The sequence below is a fragment of the Alosa pseudoharengus genome, unplaced genomic scaffold (genome assembly GCF_046254945.1).
Source record: "Alosa pseudoharengus isolate Yale_2024_CS ecotype anadromous, Long Island Sound unplaced genomic scaffold, YU_APseudo_1.1 YU_APseudo_1.1_scf_14, whole genome shotgun sequence".
Classification (NCBI taxonomy): Eukaryota; Metazoa; Chordata; class Actinopteri; order Clupeiformes; family Clupeidae; genus Alosa; species Alosa pseudoharengus.
The window spans coordinates 13,213,719-13,223,552 of record NW_027468609.1 but is presented as its reverse complement, the minus strand read 5'-3'; positions in this window follow the sequence as shown (position 1 = coordinate 13,223,552).

Below are 9,834 nucleotides of genomic sequence, written 5' to 3'. Positions count from 1 at the left end.
GGAACACACACACACATGTACACACACACACACACACACACACACACACACACACACACACAAGCTCGGAGGTTGCGAGTGTCATCATGTCAGAAGGTGTAGGTGACAGCTCTGCATGTGTGTGTGTGCGCGTGTGTGCGTGCGTGTGTGTGTGTGTTTGTGTGTGTGCGCGTGCAAGTGTGTGTTTGTGTCATCATTGCAGAAGCATTCTGCAGTGTGTAGGTGACAGCTCTGTGTGTGTGTGTGTGTGTGTGTGTGTGTGTGTGTGTGTGTGTGTGTGTGTGTTTGTTTGTTTAAGGGTAATTTGGAAATGCACTAGGGGTGTAACGGTACACAAAAATCACAGTTCGGTGTGTACCTTGATTTTGAAGTCACAGTTCTTGAATTTCCCCTGGGGATCAATAAAGTATCTATCTATCTATCTATCTATCTATCTATCTAGTTCGGTTAATGTTCGCTATGGTAAGCCTGTAGGTACTGCTAGCCTAAAATTATCTGACAATATTGAGGAAGCACAAAGGGAATCGTATTTTAAAAAGCAAAGATTTAGTGTGTAAGCAGTTGAAAAAAACTAATATGTTGTGTGTTGGAAATTTGAAATATGGTCCGCACGCAAAAAAAGCCTACTGTAGATTACTGTCTAAGACTGCATTCGGTACAGTCGGTACACATCTGTATTGAACATCCTGTATCTTTGCACTCCTAAAATGTGTGTGTGTGTCTGTGTGTGTGTGTGTGTGTGTGTGTGTGTGTGTGTGTGTCTGTGTGTGTGTGTGTGTGTGTGTGTGTGTGTGTGTGTGTGTGTGTGTGTGTCTGTAAGTGAGACTATGCTCCAAGAACAGTGAGAATGCAGAGGAGTGTGTGAGCGTGCGTGCGTTCGTGCATGCGTGCGTGCGTGCGTGCATGCTTGCATGTGTGTGTGTGTGTGTGTGTGTAAGAGCTCATCCATGTGCATATGCATGTTTTGCATATTTGTTATGTGAATGCATGCAAAGTGTGCGGCGTGTGCATGTATATATAATGTGTTATAAGCAGTATAAGCACAGTGTGTCTATGTTCCTTTTATGTTATGTGTGTCTGTGTGTGTGTGTGTGTGTGCGTGCCTGTGTTTGTCTGTTTGCACTATATCTGTGCACCGTATATGTGCACACATGCTTGTGTCTGTCTGTGTATTGATGTATAGAATGTCTGTGTATTGATGTATAGAATGTCTGTGTATTGATGTATAGAATGTGTATTGTGTATGTTTGTGTGCCGGTCTGTGTCTGTACATCCATAGGTGCGTGTGTATTTGCGCGTGATGACACACTGCCACTGCAGGAACGCGCACGAGGGGATGATTCATGACCTTATGGTGTGTGTGGGCGCGAGCCGCTCGCCTGCACGATCAAGCCAGACACCTGTTTGCTGTTGCCATGGTGACGGGATGCCATTTTGTGGTAGCGGGCATGATCTTATGCTCCTCTGAGAGAAGCCCAGGTCAATCTGATCAAATAGATTTGGAAAAAATAAACAAATAAAGAAGCACCCAAACAAACAAATACAACATATACAGACGGAGTGAAGCCTGCCTTTTCATAGCAATATTCTCATATGTGCATCATCATGTGTGTGTTGTTTGTGAGTATTCCTGTGATGTGTGTGTTTGTACATGCCTGTCTGAAGTAGTTACTTCCCAGTGACTCTGTGATGGGTGCCTCGCTTTTTCTCTCCCCTTACCTGGTGTGTTTCCTCTCCTCTCCTTTCCTCTCATCTCCTCTCCTCTCCTTTCCTTTCCTCTCCTCTCTTGTATTCAACTCACCTCTTTCCGATCCTTCTCCTCAGTTTATCCTTTCCTCTGATCTCCTACCCTGCTCAATTTATCCTCTCCAATCTTCTCATATTCTATTCACCTACTCTCCTATCTGTCCTCTGTTTATTCTTTCTCCTCTACACCCCTCTTTTCCTCTCTTTCTCTTCTGTTCATCCTCTCCTCTACACCCCTCTTTTCCTCTCTTTTTCTTCTGTTCATCCTCTCCTCTACACCCCTCCTTTCCTCTAGTTCTCTTCTGTTCATCCTCTCCTCTACACCCCTCCTTTCCTCCCTTTCTCTTCTGTTCATCCTCTCCTCTACACCCCTCCTTTCCTCTCTTTCTCTTCTTTTTATTCTCTCTCCTCTACACTCCTCCTTTCCTCTAGTTCTCTTCTGTTCATCCTCTCCTCTACACTCCTCCTTTCCTCTAGTTCTCTTCTGTTCATCCTCTCCTCTACACCCCTCCTTTCCTCTTTCTCTTCTATTCATCCTCTCCTCTACACCCCTCTTTTCCTCTCTTTCTCTTCTGTTCATCCTCTACACCCCTCTTTTCCTCTCTTTCTCTTCTGTTCATCCTCTCCTCTACACCCCTCCTTTCCTCTTTCTCTTCTATTCATCCTCTCCTCTACACCCCTCTTTTCCTCTCTTTCTCTTCTGTTCATCCTCTCCTCTCTCTTATTCTCTCTCAGTCCTCTCTTCAATCTTCTACATCTTGCTTTAAGTCAAATTCAGATTCTGAAGGTTTGTTGTCTTTCCTCATCCTGCAGTCTGTGGATGTGTCTGTGTGTGTGTGTGTGTGTGTGTGTGTGTGTGTGTGTGTGTGTGTGTGTTTTAACTTTTTTGAAGATCTGTGTGTTGAAGAGATGTGCTAATTAAGATCAGCTGGTTTAGTGAATGGTTCTAGCAAATATGTGGTCCCTGTAATTTCCCAACTATTACCCGCGGCTTATACATTGATTTTGCAAAAATGTATCAGCTATGAGGTTAATACACGGGGGTAATTAATATGGTATTAATATGGTTTTGTTTCTTTTAACTTGCATAAAACACTGTCCTGCGGCTTATACACAATGCGGCAATAGACAGAAACTGTAGGACTTTCTGAAGCCGTGGAGGATGGTCACCTCCGGCCAGAGTGATGCAGATGAACCCTGCTGGCCTGACTGCCCTGTCAGTCTGCAGGCATTGGTGTGTGAGTGAAAACGTCCTGTCGCTTTGGTCTGTAGGTATTCATAGAGGCATTGGTGTGCAGTGTTGGGAGTAATGCGTTACAAAAGTAATGTAATTACTGTAATATATTGCTGTTTGTGGTAATGCGGTAATGTAAAATGTTGGGTAATATTTACTCGGTACTAACTTCAGTAACGCGCGTTACAATGCAGTTTAAACCAAAATTAAGCGCTTGTTTTGTTTTGATACATATTCGCAAACACCACGCAAGAACAACAGAGGAGAAAAAATCCGCGCAAAATAGTAGAACGTTATCTCCTGATACTGGTTGAATATGACTGTGGCTGCAGCAGACTCGCAGGCGGACTCTATTTGCGGGATGGACATAAGCCTACGCTCATTATTTTCAGCTTGTCAGAGACAAGGCTATGAAGAACATAATAGTTAGTGCCCTTTGTGTGCGAAACCGAAAGATCTCTCAGCTCGCGAAATAGCATCTAAAGTAGTGCCACGCTAATCTTTTTGATTCTTGATAAAACACAAACTATGCTGTGCATGTCAGCTTTGTGCTGTGAACTTAAATTGAAGAGAATAAAGGGATAGAAATGCAGAAAAAGATTGTGTAGCCTGGCAGTGCCACCGCTCCCACCACGCGCATCACGCACTTTGCGTTGGGCACCAAAGGACAGAGGGGGCACCCAAATGTAACCAATGAATAGTAGCTTTACTGCAAACTGCGTTTCACTCTTCATCAATAACGTTTACAATGTCAAAATGCACTAACACGATGTTACATGCAAGTTTGATACCTTTTGGGTTCTCTCAATCACCACGTAGTACTAGAATTGGTGGGTCTTCAATCATTCGTTTTCCAAGCATTTAGGCTACACGAAGCACATAATATGCTGAGTCGACTGAAACGCATTCCATTCAGATAGCTAGGTGGATACCAGGCTCATAATTCACTTGTATTCGCAAAACGAAATGTGAAGCAACATGTCATTGCATACTTCCATTTCCAAAGCAATGAAGGTTGCTTAAAACAACTTAACATTGTGCATATTATTGTTAATATTGTGCTATCAATGTAACTCAAACAAATAAGGCTTGTAAACAAGAGCTGGCAAAAGGGCATTATGACAACGTAAAGATCAATGCTCTTAAAGTGACAGTGCACCATTTATAAGTAAAACAGCATTTCTTCAGAAATTAATGTTTAAAAATACACAGTAATGGTCTGTAAATAATAGGCCTTTTATTTTACTTTAGGTGTTTGAGTTATCATTTAAATGTCACTCACTCAAAGCCACTCACTTAGGGCACCGAAATGGCCAGCAGGCCACCATCTTGACATGTCTTTATTAAAGGAACCGTATGTAAAAATTGTATTTCAATTAATCATAAAATTGCCCTGATATGTCACTAGACATTAAGAAATCATGTTCATTTCAAATACTTATATCACTGACAACAGTAGTCTGGCCAGGATATTGTCATTTAAAAAGTGAAGTTGCAGCCCTCAACTGATGTTGATGTTGTCATGTTGTGTTTTGGCCTAATGCGCCACCCTCCACCTATCTACTAATCACAAAGTCAGTAGTGTTTCGTCATCCGGTTGCCAACTCTGCCAGTCAGAGGGGAGGGGAAGGGGATACACCGCTCTACAGTGAAAGTGATTGTAGTACCCGTTTTGGCCACAATCTTACATACGGTTCCTTTAAGCTTTGATTTACAATATAGTAGGCTCTCTATTGATTTTAATGAGTAGGCCTAGGCCTTAAAGTTACAGTATTTTTATCACAATTTACCAGACTTTGACCTTTTGTCGGTTTTTAACAAAATTCTGACTATGATTGTTCCTTGTATTGCATTATGAGCACTGCGCCTATTGCATTCTACTGTTGCCTTACCACATCTCCCTCCATTGTAAGAGCAAGCTGCATTGAGCGTAATAAACTGCATTTAGAATGGCAAATCCATATTTCTAGATATTTTGGTGAAAGTAACTTAAAAGTAATGCAATAGTTGTGTAATGCCTTACAATTCAGAGACAGTAATATTATAATGTAACAAATTACTTTGAAATGACAGTAATAAGTAATGCATAGTACATTACGATTTTGAAGTAACTTGCCCAACACTGTTGGTGTGTCAGTGAAAACATCCTGTTGCTTTAGTGTGTAATGAAAATCCACGTGGCCTTCAAAATCACCTCAAAAGGGGGGCGCGTTGTTTCCAGTACGATTTGTGATTCATTTGTATATAGTTTTTTTCACAGTTTGTTGAATGAGGATTCAAGGTTCATATTTTAGTTTCACAGTCTTTGTGAAGCAGCAGGTTCGTCCCAGTAGCGTGTGTGTGTGTGTGTTTGTGTGTGTGTGTGTGTTTGTGTGTGTGTGTGTTTGTGTGTGTGTGTGCTTGTGTGTGCGTGTGTGTGTGTGTGTGCTTGTGTGTGCTTGTGTGTGCGTGTGTGTGTGTGTGTGTGTGCTTGTGTGTGTGTGTGTGTGTGTGTGTGTGTGCTTGTGTGTGTGTGTGTGTGTGTGTGTGTGTGTGTGTGCTTGTGTGTGTGCGTGTGTGTGTGCGTGTGTGTGTGTGTGTGTGTGTGTGTGTGTGCTTGTGTGTGTGTGTGTGTGTGTGTGTGTGTGTGCTTGTGTGTGTTTGTGTGTGTGTGTGTGCGCCTATGGGGGGGGGGGGGGGCTCCAAACACTCTGTTGATAAAAAAGACTGCTTAATGGCATGTTTAAAAACCATAGAAGAAGGCTCTCTCATAGTTATTCCTTTAAAGGCTCCTTTAGTTGACAAGCCTGCAGCCGATGTTAAATATACTGTATTCACTTAATGTGTTAATAGTATTACCCTGAATGATAACTGGCAATAGTGTTGATCATAGCAAATGTTTGTTTTTCTCAAAATAATAATAAGAAAAACTTCTGTAGACTTGTAGACAACATGGATTCCAAATGCTATATACTAGTTAGTAAGTATGTGGAAAAAACAAAAACGAAAGCCATTTGTGAAAAGTCATAATGTCAATTTGGGCTTTGCCTTTTAGTGGGTTTACCGATGCTGACTAGTTTATAGTATACCTCAAATGGTTCTATCTGAACATGGGTTGATTTACAGTAAATTTTATTTTCAGGGTTCCCACTGGTCATGGAATTTCTGGAATATCATGGAAATTTGAGTCTATTCCAGACATGGAAAGTCATGGAATTGTATCATTTATGGGGCAAAGTCATGGAATATCAGGGATTTTTTTAGTAGCAGTTTAAAATGTACTTGCAAAAATACATTAATGCAAATATATGTCCACGTAGAATTGATGTACTGTATATCTAGAAATTAGCTTTACTGCTTGCTTGAGTGGTTGTGGTTAGCCTAACTTTGCTTATTTGCTTTGCTTACTTAATGTCCATTTATTCATCTCCCACTAAAAAAAAAGTCTATGCGGCTACTCTGAAATCTTTGGTCGGTATATTATACGATTCATTCTAAGTAGATCATCAAAAGTCAGGGAAAAGTCATGGAACTTTACATCTTACTTAGAGTGGGAACCCTGTATTTTCCAGAGTAGGTTGTTTCTGGCATCTTTTAAGATGATGCTATATTTGAATCTGAGGTTAAATCTAGTCATTCTGAGGTCAATCTAATCAAATGAAGTGGTATAGCAGCAACATGTAATAGCTGTAAAGTACTTGTTACTATAACCTTGAACCAGACGTTCTTGAAGAACTATGTTACAAAGAAAGTTCTTGTGTCAAGGCTTCTTGATGTAAAGTACCTAAGGTTCTAACTTCACAGGTAAAGTGTCTAGTGGACTCATTAGTTCCTGATGACTCAGCTGGTTCTTGTCTGGGACGTCCTGAAGGAGCGGTCATGGTTAAGCGGTGGGAATAGGCAGTAGGACATTAGAGACAGCCAGCGCGCCACTCTAAAGCTGCTGCTCGGATAACAGTCCATCCATTCTCAGATGGCAAGACACATAACTTTGACGGATGGCTCAGTTAAGAGGACAATCACTCCGCACGAACGGCAAAAGTTTTAAAAGGCACGGATAGATCCGCTTCTTTTTTTTCCTCTTTTTCCCCCTCTTTTTTCTCCTCTCGACAGCGGTATTAATCATGATCATCCGACAGTCACTGACTTGACAAAACCTGAGGCCTGCTGGCTCTCTCCTTCCAGAGCAGCAGCATCTCCGCCCGTATCACAAGTGAGAAAGAGAGAGGACGAGCTAAACAAAAGAGTCTCTCACTGCCATTCAGGAGGAGCTGTTTGGATCCTGAGGGCAAAACTGCACTCAAGCAGATTTCTGCCTGTGCTTTCGCCTGCAGGCTTGTTCTTACAGAAAGCCTCCTGTCTGCTGTGGTGTTTTACTCTTTCTTTTCTTTGTGTGTGTGTGTGTGTGTGTGTGTGTGTCTGTGTGTGTGTGTGTGTGTGTGTTGACCTTGGCATGTGGTGATATATGGACATTGCCATGCATGTAGGTTCAATCGAATGGGCGCTGAGTTTCTGGTGAGGAGAATGGTATTCGTGTTCAGGGTTTTAACCCATGCTCACTTCTTTGTTTACACACACACACTTAGTGTACATACAGTACATGCACGCAAGCACATTCTCACACACACACACACACTTAGTGTACATACATGCACGCAAGCACATTCTCACATATATTCACACACACACACACACACACACACACACACACACGAGTGGGTCAGTGGGTTTATTGTCTAACGAATCCTTACAAAAAGCAACGAAGGCTGCCCTGCCTTGCACTCTTTTCTCAATGTTTTGCTTACGCTTGCCTTTATCTTTATCTTCATGTTATGTTTATAGTATTTAGCAGATGCTTTTGTCCAAAGGGACGTAAAATGACATCAATAAACATTACTGTAAAATCTACAGTTTATAGTAAACTCAAATAGCCTTGCAAGTATAGGTTATAAAATATTAGTGTTACAGTAAGTTCGTAAAGTCTGAAGAAACAGTACAAATAGCATGTCACATATCATGTTTTTAATTTTGGAAATACGAAATACGGCCGAATATCAACACCATATTTCTGTATCGTTTATGTGTGACTCAAATACGGTCCACTCACATTTGGCCGTGACGCTACCGCGGAAGATGCATGGTAGTTAGCAACTACTGTATGCTTTTGGGAAATAGAGGCCAGCACACTCTGAGACGAGACACCTAATGCACACTCTGCATGTATGAGACGTTTGAGACGAGACACCTAATGCACACTCTGCATGTTTGAGATGTTTGAGACGAGACACATAATGCACACTCTGCATGTTTGAGACAAGACACCTAATGCACACTCTGCATGTTTGAGATGTTTGAGACGAGACACATAATGCACACTCTGCATGTTTGAGATGTTTGAGACGAGACACATAATGCACACTCTGCATGTTTGAGACAAGACACCTAATGCACACTCTGCATGTATGAGACGAGACACCAAATGCACACTCTGCATGTATGAGATGTATGAGACGAGACACCTAATGCACACTCTGCATGTATGAGACGAGACACCTAATGCACACTCTGCATGTATGAGACGAGACACCAAATGCACACTCTGCATGTATGAGATGTATGAGACGAGACACCTAATGCACACTCTGCATGTATGAGACGAGACACCAAATGCACACTCTGCATGTATGAGATGTATGAGACGAGACACCTAATGCACACTCTGCATGTATGAGACGAGACACCTAATGCACACTCTGCATGTATGAGACGAGACACCTAATGCACACTCTGCATGTTTGAGACGAGACACCTAATGCACACTCTGCATGTATGAGATGTATGAGACGAGACACCTAATGCACACTCTGCATGTTTGAGACGAGACACCTAATGCACACTCTGCATGTATGAGATGTATGAGACGAGACACCTAATGCACACTCTGCATGTATGAGACGTTTGAGACGAGACACCTAATGCACACTCTGCATGTATAAGATGAGAAACCTACTGCAATCTGGCTGCATGGCTCCTCAATTCTTTCTTTTTGCAGTTGCTTTCCATAACAAACACAGGCAATCACTTTTCCAATCCTGCCTCACATATTTACAAGGATTTTAATATTTTTCGGTAACCATGACGGCAGTTATGCACAGTTCTCTGTGTGTGTCTCTCGCTATCTCTCTAATTCTTTCTCTCTCTCACTCTAATTCTCTCTTCTTTGTTATTCATTTCTCCCTCTAATCCTTATTCTCTTTACCCTCCTGTCTGCTTCCCTCTCTTCCTCATTTCTCCCTTTTCTTTTCTCTGTCACACTATCTTGTGTCTCTCTCCCCCTCACCTCACTCTATCTCGCTCTCTCTCTCCCTCTCTCTCCCCTTCCTTCTCATTCTCTCATGCTCAGTCAGCTCAGAGTCTTATTACAGGTACTGTATCCATGGCGTTGCGTTGCTATGGGTACAGTATATGTTTTTTCTTTGTCTGTTGTGAGCATCAGTACCTGAAAGTGGGCCGCAAGCGTATGGTCCTCCAGACTCATCAAAGTGTATGTGTGTGTGTGTGTGTGTATATGTGTGTGTCTGTGTGTGTGTGTGTGTGTATGTGTGTGTGTGTTGTGTTGTGTGTGTGTGTGTGTGTGTGCGTGTGACGTGAATTACAGAGAAGGCCAGGGACATGAAGTGCATGCGCCTGTGGGTTAAGTGTCCAGACAGACTGTTTTGATTGGAGTGGTGGGTGGAGAGAGAGAGAGAGAGAGAGAGAGAGAAAGAGATGAAGAGAGAGAGAGCATGAGAGAGGAAGAGAGAGAGACAGTACTTTATCCGCTGCCCGTTGTCTGCTGCTGAGCCAAAATTAGTTATGAATTAGTGTGTGTATGT